Here is a 20,388-nt window from a genome sequence, read left to right as displayed (position 1 = left end):
TGGTAAATGGATCTAAAATCCATCACTTGTTGCATTTTAATACCTGAGATAAAAATATACTGGGAGTTCCTGTCGTGGATCAGTGGTTAACAAATCCGACTAGGAACCATGAGGTTTCGGGTTCGATTCCTGGCCTTGCTCAGTGGGTTAAGGATCCGGCGTTGCTGTGAGCTCTGGTGTAGGCTGCAGATGCAGCTTGGATCCCACGTTGCTGTGGCTGTGGCGTAGGCTGGTGGCTACAGCTCCGATTAGACCCCTAGCCTGGGAACCTCCATATGCCTCGGGAAGTGGCCCTAGAAAAGGAAAAAAGACAAAAATAAAAAAATAAATAAATAAAATAAACGGAAGACTTGAAGAACACTGTACACTAACTAGACCTAACGACATCCATCTATGGGCCACTCCATCCAAAAAAAGCAGAATACACATTCTTCGCAGGTACATAGGGAAGATTTTCCAGGATACATCATATGCTAGACCATAAAACAAGCCTCAGTAGGTTTAAAAGGATTGGAAGCATACAAAGTGTGTTCTCCTTCCACAGTAAAAGGAAATTAGAAATCAGGAACAAAGGGAAATTCACAAGTAAGTAGAAAGCAATCATCACAGTCCTAGATAATAAATAGCTTGAAGGAGAAATCATAAGAGAAATTAGGAAATACTGAGATGAATGAAAATAAAAATACAAGATACCAAAACCTCTGGGATGCAGTGAAAGCAGCTCTCATAGGGTCATTTGGAGCCATAAACATATTCATTAAAAAGGAAGAGAGATCTCACATCAGTAATCTAACCTAGTTTCCTAGAAACTAGAAAAAGGGCAAACTAAACCCAAAGCAAGCAGAAGAAATAAAAAAGATAAGAAAATAAATGAAATAGAGAAAAAGAATGTAGAAAAAAGTTATTTCTTTGAAAAGATCAATAAAATTGACAAACTTTAGGCTAGATTGAACAAGAAAAAAGAGAACATCAGTACCAAACTTTCAGAAATAAAAAGAATTATAAAGGCATACTATCAACAATTGTAGGACAAGAAATTAGATAACCCAATGAGGTGAGAAAATTCCTAGAAAGTCACAATTTCCAAAGTGAATTCAGGAAGAAATAGAAAATCTGAATAGACCTCTAACAAGAGATTGAATTAGTAATTTAAAAAAAACTCCTCATAATCAAAATTCTAAGACCAGATGACCTCATTGGTGAATTCTACCAAACATTCAAAGAAGAATTAACACTTAGGTTTTTTTTTTTTTGAGCCTGAAGCACATGGAAGTTCCTGGGCCAGGGATCAAACCCGTACCATGGGAGCGACCTGGGCCACTGCGGTGACAACACTGGATCCATAACCTACTGAGCCACTATGGAACTCCAGCACCAATCCTTCTTAAACTCTTGCAAAAAAATAGAAGCAGTGAACACTTCCTCATTCTATGAGAACAGTGTTAACCTATTACCAAAACCAAAGAAAGACAGCTCAAGAAAACTTCTTACCAATTTAAATATTGATGCAAACATTCTCAACAAAATATAAGCGAAATGAATCTAGCAACATATAAAAAAGATTATATATAATGACCATGTTGAATTTATCCTAGGAATGCCCGCTTGGTATAATAGAGGAAAATCAATCGATGCAATATATTAATAAAGTATAAAGAGCACATAATCCTCTCAACTGATCTTTGAGAGAATCCAATCCCCTTTCATGGTAAAAACACTCAACAAACTAGGAATAGAAGGAAACTTCCTCAAACTGATAAAAGCCATCTAGGAGAAACCTACAGCTAATATACAAACTGGGAGTGGCGGTGGTGGTAGGGAAGAATGCTTTCTCAATGAGATCAAGAATAAGACAAGAATAATGTCTATTCTCACCATTTCTCTTCAACATTGTACTGGAGATTCACAGATGACATGATCTTGTATAGAAAAAAATCCTGATCAATCTACAAAAAATGCTATTAGAACAAATACATGAATTCAGCAATGTTGCAGGACACAAAATCAATATGCAAAAATCAGTTATATTTCTATACATTAGAAATGATCAATTGGGGAGTTCCTGTTATGGCTCAGGGGAAACTAATCTGACTTGTATCCATGAGGATGTGGGTTTGATCCCTGGCCTCGCTCAGTGGGTTAAGGATCCAGCATTGCCGTGAGCTGTGGCGTAGGTCACAGACAAAGCTCAGATCTGGCATTGCTGTGGCTGGGGCGTAGGCCAGCAGCTACAGCTCTGATTTGACCCCTAGCCTTGGAAACGCCATATGCCATGGGTGCAGCCCTAAAAAATAAAAAAGAAATGACCAATCAAAAAATGAAATTAAGGAAATCCTATTTTTAACAGTGTCAAAAAATAATACAATACTCAGGAACAAATTTAACAAAATAAGTGTAAGACTTGTAAGCTGGAAATCATGAAACACAGCTAAATTTATGAAGATTTATGAAATAAATGGAAAGATATTCTTTGTGCATGAATTGGTAGACTTAATATTAAGGTGGCAATACTCTCCAAATTTGTCTGTAGATTTAAAGCAATATCTATCATAACTTCAACTTTTTTCCCGAGAAATGGACAAGCTGATTCTAAAATTCACATGAGCTGCAAGCAACTACAAATAGCCAAGACACTCTTGAACAAAAAGATGAAAGACTCACCCACTGATTTTAAAGATCACTATAAAGCGACAATGATCAAAACACTATGGACTGGCATAAGGATAGACATATAGATCAATGAATTGAATGGAGAATCTAGAAACAGACCAGTTGTGGCCAAGTGGTTTTTCACAAGGGTGCCATGATGGTTTTTTAATGTTTCAACCTGACTAAGCTATGGTGCCCAGGTGTTTGGTCAAACCCTAGCCTAGATGGTGCTGTGAAGGTGTCTTGCATGTAACACTTACAAGTAGTCAATATAAATAAAGCAAATTCCCCTCCATAAGGGGATCTCATTCAAGGCCTTGACAGCAAAGACTGAGGTTTCTAGGGGAAGGAGCAATTTTGCATCAAGACAGCAACATGGAAAAACCTGCTGGCTTGCTCTGCAAATTTCAGACTCCAAACTGCAAATCAACTTCTATCTGAATCTCCACTTGTTTCCCCACCCTACAGATTTCAGACATCCCAGGCCCTACAATCATGTTAGCTAATTCCTTAAAATAAATCTCTCTAGAATATATACTATTGCTTCTGTTTCTCTGGAGAATGCTGATGAATAGAGGTACCAAGACCATTCGGTGTGAAAGAATAGTCTTTTTTTTCCCTTAGAGCTACACCTGCATATATGGAAGTTCCCAGGCTGGGGGTTGAATCAGGGCTGGTCTACACCACAGCCACAGCAACATGTGATTCGAGCTGCATCTGCGACCTACACCGCACCTCACTGCAATGCCAGATCCTTAACCCACTGAGCAAGGCGAGGGATCGAACCTGCATCCTCATGGATATTAGGTTTGTTACTACTGAGCCACAATGGGAACTTCAAGAAGAGTATTTTTATAAATGTTGCTGGTATAACTGGACATCCACATGCAAAAGAATGAAGTTGAACTGCTACCTTACACTATAAACAAACCTCAAAATGAAGCATAGACCAAAATGTGGGAACTAAAACTACAACATTCTTGGAAGGAAACGTAATATCAAATCTTTATGGCCTTGGATTAAGCATTGATTTCTTAGATGTGACACCAAAATTATAAAAGACAAAGGAAAAAAAATTAACTTCATCAAAACTAAAAAACTTTTGTGATTTGAAAGAAACCATCAAGAAAATGAAAAGATAGGCGTTTTCTTGTGGTACAGTGACTTAAGATTCTGGTGTTGTTACTGAAGTCTTGGGTCACTGTTGTGGCCTGGGTTTGATCCCCGGCCTTGTAAGTTCCACATGCTGTGGGTGCAGCCAAGGGAAAAGAAAGAAAGAAAGAGAAATCACAATTGATAAAATGGGAGAAAATGTTTGCAAATCTTATATCTAACAAGTAACTTGAATCAGAATATATAAAGAACTGTCATGATTCATTAGCAAAAAATAAAAATAAAAAAATGGGCAAAACCTTTGAATAGGTACTTCCCCAAAGAAGATATAGGAATACAAACAGTTAAGTACATTAAAGATGCTCAACATCATTAGATATTACAGAAATGTTAATTGAAATCACAAAGAGATACCACCTATGTCCACTAGGATGGCTATAATAAAAAAAAAAAGCAAGTTTTGGTGAAGAGGTTGGTGGAAAAACTAGAACCTCATACACTGTTGATGGGAATGTGAAATGGTGCAGTCATTTTGGAAAACAATCTGGCAGTGCTTCAAACGAGTTCCCACATGACTCAGCAATTCTACTTCTAAGCTTATGCTTAAGAGAAATGGAAGCACATGTCTACACAAAACTTGTACTTAAATGGTCATAGTAACATTGTTCATGATAGCCCCAAATGATTAACAGTCCGAATGTCCACAACTGATGAAGAGATGAAGTGTGGTTCATCTGCACAATGGGATGTTATCTGGCCATATAAAGAAATGAAGTACTGATGCATAGTACAACATGGATGAACCTTAAAACTATTTTAAGTACCCGACATAAAAAGTCATGTATTTTTTTTGGTCAAATGTCCAGAACCCGCAAATCCAGAGAGACAGAAAGTAGATTAGTGGTTGCCAGGAGCCTAGAGGAGGGGCAGCAGAGGAGGGGAGGGGATGTGGAGTGACTGCTAATGGATATGGAGTTTCTTTGGGGGGATGAAATAGCCTGGAAGGTGATGGCGGTGATGGATGTACAACTCTTGTTAATATACTAAACATTCAGGAGTTCCCGTCATGGCTCAGTGGAAACAAATCCGACTAGGAACCATGAGGTTGTGGGTTCAATCCCTGGCCTTGCGCAGTGGGTTAAGGATCCGGCGTTGCCATGAGCTGTGGTGTAGGTCACAGATGCGGCTCAGATCCGGAGTTGCTGTGGCTGTGGTGTAGGCCAACAACTGTAGCTCTGATTAGACCTCTAGCCTGGGAACGTCCATATGCCGTGGGTGTGGCCCTAAAAAGCAAAAATAAATACATAAATAAATATATATATACACATACACACTAAACATCAATTGTACACATTAAAATAGTGAACTTTTTTGGTATGTGAATTATAGCACAACAAAGCTGATATTTTTTTTTAAATGCTTTTCTTTATAAATCTGAAGAAAATTGACCCAGATCTCAAGTACTGATTTTTTTTTTTTCTATTTTCACAATATACTTTGCTCCATTCAGAATACATGGATGGGAGTTCCTGTTGTGGCTCAGCAAGTTAAGAATTGGACTAGTATCCTTGAGGACATGGGTTCAATCCCTGCCTCACTCAGTGGGTTAAGGATCCAGCATTGCCATGAGCTGTGGTGTAGGTTGCAGATGCAGCTCAGATCCCACGTTGCTGTGGCTTTGGTGTAGGCTGGCGGCTACAGAGGCTACAGCTCCTATTCAACCCGTAGCCTGGGAATGTCCATATTGCTACAGATGTGGCCCTGAAAAAAAAAATACAGAATACATGGATGATAACATTCATAGCCCTCAAAACTTCGGAGCATTCCTAAACCATTATCTGGGAGGAGAAGGAAAGGGGAGATTGAGATATGATTTAGTCTATACATCATCCTCTCCATCTATTTGCTATTTATATACCTTACATTTTGGGCATAACACACATGCATTTTACCTCATGCATTATGATGACATATACAGTGTAATATGAATTGTGACATCAATCCGCATCTCAAGTTTGCATCTACTGGCAGGACGGATTTTTAACAATCCACAGATAATGAGAAAGAAAGCAGAAACCTTCATGATAGTTCATATTCTTCTATTTTATATGTAGTACAATGTGTAGTACTGTTTCATGCTATGTTTTATTAGTGTTTATTTAACAAATAAATTTCATATATTCATTTTTAAGCACATATTTATCAGGCTTCGTCCCTGCAGTGGAAGTACCAGGCTGTGGGGATTCAGTCATGAGCACTTGGACCTTCGTGGAGTTGATAATCTTCTGAAAGAAGCTAGACAGTGCAGTACACTGAGTAGGTAATTTCATACAGAGACAAGTGGAAAGAAGAGGATAATGGGATCAAGATGACGGGACGGGAGTTGGGTGATACTTTAGGAAGAGTCTTTTGAGGGGAGGTGATGTTTGAGCTGAGACCTGAATGATTAGGAGACAAGAAATAGGAGAACTTCCCCCAAACAGAGGAAACATCAAGTACAAAAGCCCCAAGGGAAAAATGAGTGATGTATTCCAGCGAGGAAAGAAGCGGGTAGCTGGAGGGCAGTACGTGGTGAGGAAAGAGGCTGGAAGATAAACAGGGACCAGATGTCCTAAGGGCGTGTGAGAAGCCAGTGGGTTAAGAAAGGGCTATGACCTGAAAACCAAAGATCGTTCTGGCTGCTCTATGGGAAATAGACTGTAGGAGGAAAGTGAGGAAGCTGGGGAGCATTAGGAGGTCACTGTGGTACTTGAGGTCAGAGAGCATGATGGCTTGGATCACAGTGCTGACCTGGGTTGGAAATGGTCAGATTTAGACACTTTTGGAAATAGAGCATAATGAAGCGTGCAGAGGCCAACTCAAGTTTTGTGGGACCTGAAACTTACACAATTTGAGGGCTCTCTGTAAGAAAAAATTAAAATCTGGACCCCAAATGTGATGCCTTGCAAGGATTCTGTGCAAGTGAAAAGTGAGGCAGCTTAAGCTTCATGAGCTTCATAGTGGAGCCTCCTTCTCTGGTGGGAGTGAGATGGAGGAGTCAAGGATGCCTATTTTTGGAGTCTGAGCACTGGTCATGCCATGAAGATGCGGATGTATTTGGGGTAAGAGAAGAAAACAACAGTTGGGTTTTTCATGGTAAGTTAGAGATGCCACTGGGCATCCAAGTGACCAGGTCCGGCAAGTAGTTGGCTAGAGGGGCCAGGAGATCAGAAAGAGGTCAGGGCTGGAAATATCAACATCAGTCACCACGATCATGGCACTTAAAGCTAGGGAAGTGGATGACATGGCCTGGCAAGGAGAGAAGTGGGCCACGGACACAGCCCCGAGACACCCCAACACCAGACGTCAGGCAGAGGAAGTTTCAGATTCATACACAATTCAAATATAATCCTAAGAGGGAATTGACACATTGAACATGTCACCTTAAATCTCATTCCCTTTTGCTCTCTGGTGGCAAGGGCTTCTTTAACAGCTAGAATCCACTAATGAATATAAAGATAGTTGGAAGAGCAAGTAGGCACGAATGTTAAAGAAAAGGTCAATTGCACAGCCTTGTATTTGAGATCATTTTTACTTTTCATATTTCAGGAAAAGTAATGTTTTCTTGGGGCTATTTCCTCTAAATCGTCAACCGTCTAGCCTTCTTTCAATCTTACCTACCTCTCCACTTCTCATTTAAAACACATGCCTTAACAATTAAAATATAATTAAAATCGGAATGGATAAGCAATGAGATCCTGCCGGATAGCACTGGGAACTTTATCTAGTCACTTATGATGCAGGATAATGTGAGAAAAAGAATGTATATATGTATGTGTGACTGGGTCACTTTGCTGTGCAGTAGAAAATCGACAGAACATTGTAAACCAACTATAATGGGAAAAATAAAAATCATTTAAAAAATGTAATTAAAATCACTGGTTAAAGAAATCAGATCAAGTGACTAAGTGACAGATAATTTGACTAAGATGTCAAATGCTGTTCTCTTCCCATCTCAATCTAAGCTCTTATCAAACTTTTGCTTATGCTCGGAGTTCCCACTGTGGCTCAGCGGAAACAAATCTGACTGGCATCTGTGAGGACACAGGTTCGATCCCTGGCCTCGCTCAGTGGGTTAGGATCTGGCATTGCTATGGCTGTGGTGTAGGCCAGCAGCTACGGCCCTGATTTGACCTCTAGCCTGGGAACCTCCATATGCAGCAGGTGTGGCCCTAAAAAAGACAAAAAAAATTTTTTTTTCTTATGCTTAAGTTTTGGCTTGATCATCAACAGTAATAATCCAACCACTTTTAACTAACAGGAAAGAGAATGGGAAAAGCAAGAATGTGTTTTAAGTTTTATCCGCCATATATAGTATTACTGGAATCGTGTTATAAAAATGCTTGTGTTATAGATAAGTAACAAGGACCTATTGTGTAGCACAGGGAAATCTACTCAATATTGTGTAATAACCTATATGGGAAAAGAATATGAAAAGGAAAAAAGAATGGATATATGTACATGCCTGATTCACTTTGCTGAAAAAAAAAAAAGGAAAAAAAAAAAACCCTAGAGTTAAATTTTTAAAAACGCTTGTGTGGTTATATAAATATTCCATTTTTTTTTCCTTTCTAGGGCCACACCCAGCACAAATGGAAGTTCCCAGGCTAGGGGCTGAATTGGAGCTATAGCTGCTGGCCTACACCACAGCCACAGCAATGCCAGATCTGAGCCGTGTCTGCAACCTACATCTCAACTCAAGGCAACACTGGATCCCTGACCCATTGAGCAAGGCCAGGGATGGAAGCTGCATCCTCATGGATACGAGTCAGATTTCCACAGAGTCATGATGGGAATTCCCAGAATTGCTTGTCCTGAAACAAAATTGTTCACTATCTCTGGGATTTAAGGTCTTCTATTTGCCTTTTTAGAAGGTTTTTTTTTTTTTTTCTTTTTCCTGCTTTTCTTTCTTTCTTTTCTTTTTGGCTTTTTTAGGGCCACACCCACGACATATGGAGATTCCCAGGCTAGGGGTTGAATAGGAGCTGTAGTCTCTGGTCTACGCCACAGCCACAGCAACACCAGATCCGATCCTTGTCTGCCGCCTACACCACAGCTCCCGGCAACACCTGATCGATCCTTAACCTCCTGATCGAGGCCAGGGATTGAACCTTCGTCCTCCTGGATGCTAATCATATTCATTTCCACTGACCCACAACAGGAACTCCTTTTTCCTTATTTTCATTGTTCCCATTAGTCAGCTACCACTTATTATAGGTGCTACCAGAAAATGACAGCTGTCTCTACTGGCCGGCTGCCCTCATCATCTGGTTTGCTATGTGTTTTGGAAACCAGATAACCAAGTATGTGAAATGGTAGATGAGTTCTCCTGTGGCATAGCAGGTTAAGGATCCAGTGTTGTCACTGCAGTGGCCCAGGTCACTGATAATGGCAAGGGCTCCATCCCTGGCCAGTGAATACTGACATGCCATAGGCACGGTCCAAAAAAAAAAAAAAAAAAAAAAAAAAAGTACACTAAATAGGGAGTGCTGAGTATATTTTCCATAGAGTCCCATGCATAAGCTTTATGACAACTGTTTTGCCACTCAGGTTCAATGGCACCCGACTTGCCATTTAGGGGTTCTTAACTGTGTTCTAGAAGTCTCACTCTACGAAGAGGCTAACACCATGCCTGGCACAAAGCTGTCTCGTACTAGTATTATGGAGGTTGCAACATATACCCATGTAAACCCAAGTGACGGAACAAGGGAACAAAACTGTTTAGCAAAGTCTAAATCAGACTTTATATAATAACAGCATTGCCAGCTCAGATCCTGCGTTGCTGTGGCTGTGGTGTAGGCTGGTGGCTGTAGCTCTGATTTGACCCCTAGGCTGGGAACTTCCAGATGCCACAGATGTGACCCCCAGAAGACTAAATAAATAAATAAAATAGTAGGAGCTTTTTGTTATAAAGGAAAGAACGCGATTAGCAGTGGTTGGCGACAGAGCAAGATATGCCGGAGACTTTTAGGCTTACCTGGGTGCTGCAAGGGTCCTAATCAGGGAGAACAGCTGTGCCCGTGCATGGGTCCTGGAAAGAGTTTCTCCCCGGAACCACCTAAATAAAATAAAAACTCATTTCTGGTTCAGGATGGCGACACAGATCATTAGGACAATAATCTATAGTCCTTGGGGCAACTCTAATCAAGGGATGAATCCTTAAATACACAGTGGCAGTCACCAGCTAATTTAAGACACAGTATCAAGGGACGACTTGTGGTCCTGGGTTTCTCCATCTTTCCTTCTTCTGTTCTCAGAATCACTTTTTCTGGCCTTCTCCCCCCTTGGTGATACCACTGTGGGGACGCCAGATGATGCGAGGGCCAAAAGGACCTCCAGGATCTCACATAGAAAGACTTACCCTCCAGAATCACCCTGATTGGTCCCCCAGGGTGGATTAAGTTCCTACATTTTTTTCATCTAAATCTCAGGTCCGGGGATTACTTACCGTAGTCAAAGCTGTTCTCAGCGCTATGGTTGCTCCAGGCATGGGACGTCCTAAATCCCACAGTTCCGACCTCATGGCTCAGAGATGTCACCATGGAGACGTCTGACGGCGATTGTGACCCGCTGCAGGTGAGCAGTGCCAGGCTGCCGGCCCTCTTCAACCCGCCTACCATACACGCTTTCCAGGCCATCCCGCCATTCACAGATTGTCAACTGACCCAGCTGTCCCCAAAGCCACGCAAGAGACCCGGAGCTCTGGTGTTGCAGGACTCACAACTCATTTGCTGTTGAGGGCCACTCAGACCCCAACTGTATCACCAGCTTGAGTTCTCACCTCTTCAGTTTCTTTACCTAGGGTTTTAATTGTCTTCTACCACTTAATCCTGAAAAGAGAAGCTGATCTCTCAAATAGACAAATATAAATTTATACAGAAGCGACAGAAAATTCTCTATTCAATAAGTTTATGGCATTTTGGTCTATGGTTAAAGTTTTTTTTTTGTTTGTTTGTTTGTTTTGCCTTTTCTAGGGCCACTCCCGTGGCATATGGAGGTTCCCAGGCTAGGGGTTGAATCAGAGCTGTAGCTGCCTGCCTACACCAGAGCCACAGCAACTCGGGATCCGAGCCGTGTCTGCAACGTACACCACAGCTCATGGCAATGCTGGATCCTTAACCCACTGAGCAAGGGCAGGGATCGAACCCGCAACCTCATGGTTCCTAGTCGGATTCGCTAACCACTGCGCCACGACGGGAACTCCTATGGTTTAAGTTCTTATGTGGGACATCACTTTATCAAGTTTGGCTTCGATTGTTCTGAATTTGAACAACCCAGGTTCATGACATTGAGTATTTCATCATTCTGTTTCTTAATGTTCATCAATAATTAATAAAAACCAAACTTCAGTTATACAATTGTTTCTTAAGACATATGCAGATCCCTTTGTAGAGGTCACATTTCTTTCTTGGTAAAATGTGAAGTCGAGGCCCTTTCGGGATCTCTCTGGCACCATTCCCTGCTTCTTTGTCTATACTTTCGTCACTTGTTGTTTGTTCTGCTGTTTCAGCTCATGGACAGGTGTCATGGCAGTGAGGCGTCCTCAGGGCATTTTGCTTAAGGATCCCACCAAGACTCCAAAACCAGATATTACTCAGATTAAGAATCAATGATTATGGAGTTCCCATCGTGGCTCAGAGGTAACGAACCCAACTAGTATCCATGAGGACATGGGTTCACTCCCTGGCCTCGCTCAGGGGGCTAAGGATTCGGTGTTGCCATGAGCTGTGGTGTAGATCACAGGTGAGCCGCAGATGCCACGTTGCTGTGGCTGTGGCTGTGGCTGGCAGCAGCAGCTCCGATTTGATCCCTAGCCTGGGAACTTCCATATGCTATGGGTGCAGCCCTAAAAATACAAAAAAAGAAAAAAAAGAATCAAAAATTAATTAATGATTATCAGGTGATTGTAAGACATATGCATAACATATTAAAGGCATGAATCCCAGCCATTCCTCCCCAGCCCCTGGGAGACTGACCAGTTTTTGGCTGGCCTTGGCTGCCCTGGCTGACCTTTGGGCATTTCAAACTTAAACCAAAGACAGGATTCCAGGGAGTATCTATTGATTTCTTGTCGACAGGTGCACATGTGGAAAAGTAGTTGAGTAGGAAGCATGATGGTGGATAAGAGTAGGCTAGAAAATCAGGTAGAGTGTTCCCGTTGTGGCTCAGCAGGTTAAGACACAGCATAGTGTTCTTGAGGATGTGGGTTTAATCCCTGGCCTTGCTCAGTGGGTTAAGGGTCTAGTGTTGCTGTGAACTGTGGTATAGGTCCCAGATGCGACTCAGATCCCAAGTTGCTCTGGCTGTGGTGTCGGCTGGCAGGTGCAGCTCTGATTTGACCCCTAGCCTGGGAACTTCTTCTTCTTCTTCTTCTTTTTTTTTTTTTTGCTTTTTTATGGTTGCACAAGTGGCGAATGGAGGTTTCCAGGCTAGGGGTTCAATGGGAGCTGCAGCTGCCAGCCGACACCACAACCACCACAACATTAGATTGAGTTGCATCTGCAACCCACACCACAGCTCATGCAACACCGGATCTTAACCCACTGAGCAAGGCCAGGGATTGAACCCCCAACCTCATGATTCCTAGTCAGATTCGTTTCCACCGCTCTGCCACGATGGGAACTCCATAGCCTGGGAACTTCTATATGCCCCAAGTGCAGCCCTAAAAAGCAAAAAAAAAAAAAAAAAAAGGTAAAGTTTCTAATGATTTCTTAGATATGGGGTCTTTCTTGCATTAACAGTAGCTTCAGATCCTTCAAGGTTTTAATGAAGGCTTCCCCACGTTTCTTTTAAAACTATGTGAGATGGTGACAAGCATGTTGAAGATGAATGATGTAAATGTCTTCTGGTTTTGAAAAAAGAAAAGCTCCGTCATTCATTCTTAGTTGTTCAATGAGCTCATATTGTGTTCACGTGATCAACTGTGCTGCCCCAGAAGAGGTCATAGTTTTCCACCCTTGACCCCCTAAACCTTGAATCACTACATCTCTTCCTCACAAACTGGTACAGACTTATTTCCTCCCTACTATCCTTAGCCTTATTTGGGGGAATGTTGAGCCTGTAGACCTTAAAAATAATTTTTGAAAATTGTGGAGTTCCCGTTGAGGCTCAGTGGGTTAAGAACCTGACAAGTATCCATGAGGATGCAGGTTTGATTCATGGCCTTGCTCAGTGGGTTAAGGAACCAGTGTTGCTGCAAGCTGTGGCATAGGTTGCAGGTGCAGCTTGGATCCCTCGTTGCCGTGGCTGTGATTGGACCTTCCACATGCCATAGGTGTGGCTCTAAAAAGAAAAGAAAAAAGAAGAATATGGGGCTACAGCCACATACATTATGGATGAAACTCACAAACATGATTTTGAGTGGAAAAATACAGATTCCATATGATTGCTTCCCTTTGTATTTAAGATAGGTAAAAATAGACTGCCTCTTTAGGGAGGTGTGTGTAGATGTACAGATAGCAAGAAGTGACTGTCACAGGGTCGATACAGATGGTTATGAGTGGGAAAGAGGTTACAGGGGAGGGGACTTCTGGAGGGCCCTGTCCTATCTTCTGACTTAGGTGGGGGCTACTTTAGAATTCCAAAATATGTATGCTATAGATTCACAGGAAGATGCAAAGATACAAAGATAGTACAGAAGATCCTAAATAGCTTTCACTTAATGGTCACCTCTTAAATAATTATAGTACAAGTTGAAATTGGTACAATGCACATATATAGCTCTAGGTCAAGTATATAGTTCTACGTCATTTATCACATGTGTAGTTTCGAGACCCCATCACCAACACCACCATGCAGAATTGTCACAAAGATCCCCCTTGTGTGTTCACTGTATAGTCACCTCCCATATCCTCTCCCCACGATCCATAGGTGCTTGCAACCACAAATCTATTTTTTATCCCTATAATTTCATCATTTTGAGAATGTTACATCAATGGAATTATACCACATATAACTTTTTGAGGTTGGCTTTTTCTAATCAGCATAATATCTTTGAGATCTACCCACGTTGTTTAACATGTCAATAGTTTCTTCCTTTTTATTGCCTAGTGGTGTTCTGCTTTATGCATGTACCAGAGTTTGTCAGCCATTCACTAGGTTCAATTTTTTGCTATTACAGAGAAAGTTGCTGTGTACACTTGTGTATAGGTTTTTATATGAACATAGATTTTCACTTTCCTGGGATAATGCCCAGGAGTACAATTGCTAGCTTGTGTGGTATGTTTCATTTTGCAAGAAGCTGGCAGTGTTTTCCAGGGTGGCTTTTTCCATTTTCCATTCCCATTGGGAATGTGTGAGAATCCAGATTCTCTCCATCCTTACCAGCATTTGGTATTGCCATTAATTTTTTTTTCAGTCTTTTTAGGGCCACACCTGTGGCATATGAAGGTTCCCAGGCTAGGGGTCAAATGGGAGCTATAGCTGCTCTCCTACACCACAGCCACAGCAACTTGGGATCCGAGCTGCATCTGAGATCTAGACCACAGCTCACAGCAATGCCGGATCCTTAGCCCACTGAACAAGGCCAGAGATGGAACCTGCATCCTCATGGATACTAGTCAGATCCATTTCCGCTGAGCCACGACAGAAACTCCTGCTTACATCCATTTTTAAAAGTGGGGCAACCACGAGCAAGGCACTAAAGTCCCCAGGCTAGTCGCAGGTAGCGCAAGGAATCAGATGTGCCTGAGTGTGAAGCCGGTGCTATTTCCACTTGAACACAGCACCTCCAGGTAAAACAGGCTTCCAAAAACCAAACCTCTTTCCAAAGCAGACTGATACAGAGTAGTTCAAACACAGGAAAAATCATTCATTACACACGTGTGCCCTAGGCATCTCATGCAAAGGGGAATATACATATCAGAATAATCTGAGGAAAAATGAGAAACCCAGGACCTCTTTTCCAGGCAGTTGGGAAGGATTTTTAAAAAGTGGAAATTAGAGGCCTTTAAAGGGCTCTCTTGGGTGCACTGGGATGGAGGTGGGGGGACAGGAAGTCACATGCATTTTGGTGCTATGCCTTTTTTTAAAAAAAAAATTTATTACAGTATAGTTGATTTACATCATTCTGTCAATTTCTGCTATACAGCAAAGCGACTCAGTTATACACACATACCTATATATATTCTTTTTCTCAAATTGTCTTCTATCGTGTTCTATTGCAAGTGATTGAATATAGTTCCCTGTGCTGAACAGCAGGACATAGCTATGTCGTACTTTGGTTAGAAAAGAAAACACACAGGGAACTTAATATCTTGTAATAACCTATAATGGAAAAGAATCTGAAAAAAATATGTGTAACTGAATCACTTTGCTGTACACTTGAAACTAACGACATTGTAAATTAACTGTACCTCAATTAAAAAAAAGAAAAGAAAAGAAAATGACAGGAAAGATAGAGGAACTCTGGCTTAGCATCTTGTGTTCATTTTCGAGAGCTGCCACAACAAGGCACCACAGACTGAGGGGCTTGAACAACAAAAATGGAACATGTCACAATTCTGGAGGTCAGAAGTCCGAGATCCACACATTAGATTCCTTTATTTTAGAACGATGCAGAAGGAAAAAAAAATTCTGGAGTCAATTTATGATACTCCAGAAATTCAGGCATTCAAGGCAACCCAGGACATTTTAAGAGTGTCCTGCAAATTGTTGTTCTTGTACCTGCACGGTGTGGCAATCTTTTTCCCTCATTCTCACTCACCTACTGTCTTTAACCTAGATACAGCCCACTGAAATTAAACAGCACTGAGAAAAGCACTTTGCATATGTTAGCTCTTTATTTATTCATTAATTTTTGTCTTTTAGGGCCACACCCATGGCACATGGAGATTCCCAGGCTAGGGGTCAAATCGGTGCAGCTGCCGGCCTACACCACAGCCATAGCAACGCCAGATCCAAGCCATGTCTGTGACCTACACCACAATTCACAGCAACCCTGGATTCTTAACCACTGAGCGAGGCCAAGGGATCAAACCTGCATCTCCATGGATGCCAGTCAGATTCACTTCTACTGAGCCACGACGGGAACTCCCATACGTTAGCTCTTTTAATTCAAATAACTCATCAACTCAGTGAAGTGGGAACCAATATTATTCCCATTTTACAGATGAGGCACAAAGGCATGGAGAAGCTAAGCATCTTACTCCTTTTTTCAGAGCTAATTACCGGAAGCTAAGCTGTGAACCCGGGTGGTCTGGTTCCAGAACCTGTGGTCTTAGTCACAAAGCTGCACTATTTCTTAGAAAAATTAAAACAACGACAGTTACAATAAAGTTTCACATCGGTGTCAGCAAAACACCTTTTTACATTTTCTTGGCATATGGTAGGTGCTGTATGAATCCCCCCTCCCCCATCCTCAGCTTCATCGAGATCTAATTGACATATAACATTGTGCAGGTTTTAAGACCTATAAGGTGATGACTTGATATATGTATGTAGAGTGAAATGATTGCCACACGAAGTTAGTTCACACATCCAACACTTCACCTGGTTATTTTGTTTGCCCCTGTGGTGAGAACACTTAAGGCTGCTCTCTGAGCAAGTTTCAAATATACAATGCATTTTTGTTAACTAGAGTCATCAAGCTGTACACTGGATCCTCAGATCTAATTCTTAAGATCTTTGGTGTTCCTGTCGTGATGCAGCAGAAACAAATCTGACTAGGAACCATGAGGATACGGGTTCCATCCCTGGCCTCGCTCGGTGGGTTAAGGATCCGGTGTTGCCATGAACTGTGGTGTAGGTCTCAGACGCAGCTCTGATCCGGCATTGCTGTGGCTCTGGTGTAGGCTGGTGGCTACAGCTCCGATTCGACCCCTAGCCTGGGAACCTCCATATGCCGAGAGTGCAGCCCTCAAAAGACAAAAAAGACAGAAAAAAAAAAATCTAATCATCCTTAACCAACAAGGACCTAGTGTATAGCAGAGGGAACTCTACTCAATATTCCGTAATAACCTATATGGGAAAAGAATGTGGAAAAGAATGGATAAATATGTATGCATAACAGAGTCACTTGGCTGTACACCTGAAACTAACACAACATTGTAAATCAACTGTATGCCAATAAAAATTAAAAAAAAATTTTAATGGCTGGGACCACAGCGTATGGAAGTTCCTGGGCCAGGGATTGAATCTAAGCCACAGCTGTGACCTACACCACAGCTGCAGCAACACCAGATCCTTTAACCCCCCACCCCCGGCAGGGCATCAAACCCATGCCTCTGCAATGACCTGAGCCACTGCAGTGGGATTTTTGACCCATGGTTAAGTGGGACCTCTGACTCCAATACAATTTTTAAAAAAGATCTATTCATCTTATAACCGGAAATTTATACCCTTGAACCATCATCTCCCCATTTCTCCCATTTGCCCGACCCCTGGCAGCTCCCACCGACTCTCTTTTTCTACGCATTTGACTTTTTTAGATTCCACATCTAAGTGAAACCATACAGTATTTGTCTTTCTTGTAAGAATGTTATATATCCTTTCTTTCCTTCTAATGTCCCTGTTCTCCCTTTGGCTTTTTATTTTGTAAGAAGATGTATTTGGGAATCAAAGAGTTAAAGATGTTTATGTTTGTTTAGAAATTACATAAACTGGAAGTTGGCCAGTTGTTAGAGTTTTTCTGGTACTAGATTGATAAATGGACATGGAGTAACATGGACACAGAGATGTCAATAGGATTTGCTTCAAGTTCTGCATTCTGATATAGTTCTGAACTTTGAAAAAAACCTTTTTTTTTTTTTTTTTTTTTTTTTTGCTCCCAATTTTATCTTTGGAAAGCAACAAAATTTTCCTGTTATGGCCAGATTTTGGTCATGTTAACTCAAGGTTTATTGAAAATTAAACTGAGAATGGCTTCTGGAGATGGAGACTGTTAGAGCTGGGATTTAACTTTTGCCAACTCACAAGCTGATATGTGAGTGAGCCTGTTACTGTTTCAAGAGTGCTGGCAATAGAGGATGATTCCTGGGGCTGAGATATCGGACTTCATTATTCATGGCACAGCAAGCAGCATGCACATCAGCATATTTGTCCTTAAGTCCTATGGGGATGATGTGATCTGGTCCAGATGAATGCTCCCTATGCAGTGGGTTTGAGATGCAGCGGAGAAACACTGAGCTTGGGGAATCCACCGCTTTTAGAGCAAGCAGTAAGCAAACCTACTCCTTGTCCCTGGGGAAGTCTTATCCTATTTCTTGAGATTACCAGCTGAATAAACAATTCTGCCCCAGAAAAGAGCAGATAGTGATGAGAAAAACTTTTTTTGCTCTTTTTAGGGCCATACCCACATCATATGGAAGTTCCTAGCCTGGGGTCGAATCAGAGCTGTAGTTGCTGGCTTACACCACAGCCACAGAAACACCAGATCGGAGCTGTGGCTGTGACCTACACTGCAGCTCATGGCAATGCCAGATCCTTAAACCACTGATCGAGGCCAGGAATCAAAACCACATCCTCAAGGATGCTAGTCAGGTTCATTACCGCTGAGCTGCAACAGGGAATCCAGAGAAAAACTTTGGGTAGAGGCTGGATTAGTGGCAAATCAACTGTTAATGGGGATTAGAAAAGCAGTGAGGAGGGAGTTCCTGTCGTGGTTCAGAGGAAACAAATCTGACTAGTATCCATGAGGATACAGGTTCAATCCCTGGCCTCTCTCAGTGGGTTAAGGATCTGGCGTTGCCGTGAGCTGTGGTGTAGGTCACAGACATGGCTTGGATCTAGTGTTGCTATGGCTGTGGTGTAGGCCAGCTGCTACAGCTCCGATTTGACCCCTAGCCTGGGAACCTTCAGATGGCCCTAAAAAGCAAAAAAAAAAAAAAAAAAAAAAAAGCAATGAGCAAACTACACCACCAATCCAGGCAAATACCAAGTGGCATTATGTAGTATCATAATAATTTGCAAAAGTATTGTCTGTAATAACTTGGAAGATAGAAAATACTACTAGCAATCCTTTGGATTTGGCTAAAGAAATCCCCAGGCAGAAGGCTGGTCAGTTTGTTAGTCCCAAATGCATACGATAAGATATAAGAAGCGACAGATGAGGTCAAAATGCAACTATTTAACTTGCAAGCAGAATTTAGAGGAAATATAATGCAGTTAAGATTTGCTGGGCTGGAAAATAAAATTGTTTATTATCCCCAGTGTCCACAGCAAATAAGATTCTCAAAATAAAATGAGGCCTGGGGCCAATTCCAAATAAAGCGTAAGGCTGTAACGTTACACTTAAGATCATTGAACAATTTAAGGCAGTGCCAGCTAGATGCTCTCAGTAGACAAAAGGGCATTGTCCTGCTGCTGCCTGACTTATGACCCAAAATAGAAAGAGGCCTGTCTTAAAAATTAATTGCAAGTATGATTTTTGTCCCATCGAGTCGACCTGTATCAGTCAAAGAAATCCACAAAATTTTAAACAGAGTGTTGCTGGCAAAAGCCTTGCCCACTGAGACTAAAAGGAACAGAGACAGTTCAAAATGAACAAACAACCTCTGGGGTCCCAACTCTCTGTAGGAAGGAGGCAGACTGAGAAAGCGCCTCAGCTGCCACATGGGCCATTTCTGATGAAAAAGAAAAAGGTGGAGCCACGTGTCTTCTGGAAAAATGGATTGGATGGTTCCATACCCGGAGAGCAGCCATGGACCCTGACCAAGAAACCTCCCCTACTTCTGGTGTGGGGGCAGCTGATCACGTGTTGAGCTGTAATTCAGAACTGCCACAGAACTGTGACTTCTGAGTGCCTCCCAACCTCTTTCTCTCTCTCTTTTTTTTTTTGTCTTTTCAGGACTGCACCTGCTGCATATGAAAGTTCCCAGGTCAGTCTACACCACAGCCACAGCAACACCAGATCTGAGCCGCATCTGCAACCTACACCACAGCTCACGTCAATACCAGATCCTTAACCCACTGAAAGAGACCCGGGATTGAACCTGCATCCTCATGGATACTAGTCAGGTCTTTAATCCACTGAGCCACAGTGGGAACTCCAGCAACCTCCTCTCTTAATTAGGAGTAGCAACTCTAGTTATTCTGCCTTCCTGATCTATTTTGGCTGTATAGGCAGATGGAAAACTTGCCTTTTTGTTGTGCCTGTGTCCAGATGAGAGGAGCTGCGCCTGAGGATACACACCCAGGGAACCTCATTTGGACCTGACACAGGTGGTAGATGGTCGACTTTGAGCATGATGCCATAATTCAATGAGACATGTGGGGTTCCTGGGGGCGGGGTGAGCGTATTTTCCCTGGGAGAGGAGAATAAATAATTGTGGTCAGGTGGAATATGATGGTAAGTTGACCAAATAGTGGGCAAAATATTGTACTGGATTTCTCATCAAAAAGTGGAGTTTATCATTTCCCCCTGTTGAACGTAGACTGGCCCTTGTGACTTACTTTGACCTACAGAATGGAGCCGAAGGGAGGATGTATGGCTTCCAACCTTGGACTTGAGCCGTGATACAGCTTTAGCTCTTGTCCTTTGAAATGCTGCCCTAGGTGAAAGGCCCAAGCTGGCCTGCTGGAGACATAGCTCTGCCAAGACACAGGCAAGGATATTTTATCCCATGGACCCTCGTTGAGCTGCCAGGGTAC

At 42.1% G+C, this 20,388-nt stretch overlaps 1 protein-coding gene across 2 annotated transcripts in view; it reads right to left on the bottom strand.

Moving 5' to 3' along the window:
• Positions 1–11,025, bottom strand: part of IPO5 (importin 5) — a 56,463-nt gene extending 45,438 nt beyond the window's left edge. The window contains exons 1-2 of one of the 2 annotated variants that reach the window (XM_084981026.1): positions 10,250–11,025; positions 9,779–9,859 (exon numbers count right to left, since the gene is read on the bottom strand). The gene's annotated coding sequence lies outside the window, so the exon portion shown is untranslated. The remainder of the gene's footprint in view (positions 1–9,778; positions 9,860–10,249) is intronic. The other variant, XM_084981027.1, reaches the window with a different exon arrangement.
• Between the last annotated feature and the right edge of the window lie 9,363 nt (positions 11,026–20,388).

This window comes from Sus scrofa, chromosome 11, assembly GCF_054392235.1.
Source record: "Sus scrofa isolate SSC_HxYL_T2T_F1_AM1 chromosome 11, Sscrofa_HxYL_maternal_Yorkshire_Landrace_v2.0, whole genome shotgun sequence".
Lineage (NCBI taxonomy): Eukaryota > Metazoa > Chordata > Mammalia > Artiodactyla > Suidae > Sus > Sus scrofa.
This window is presented reverse-complemented; position numbering and strand designations above follow the sequence as displayed.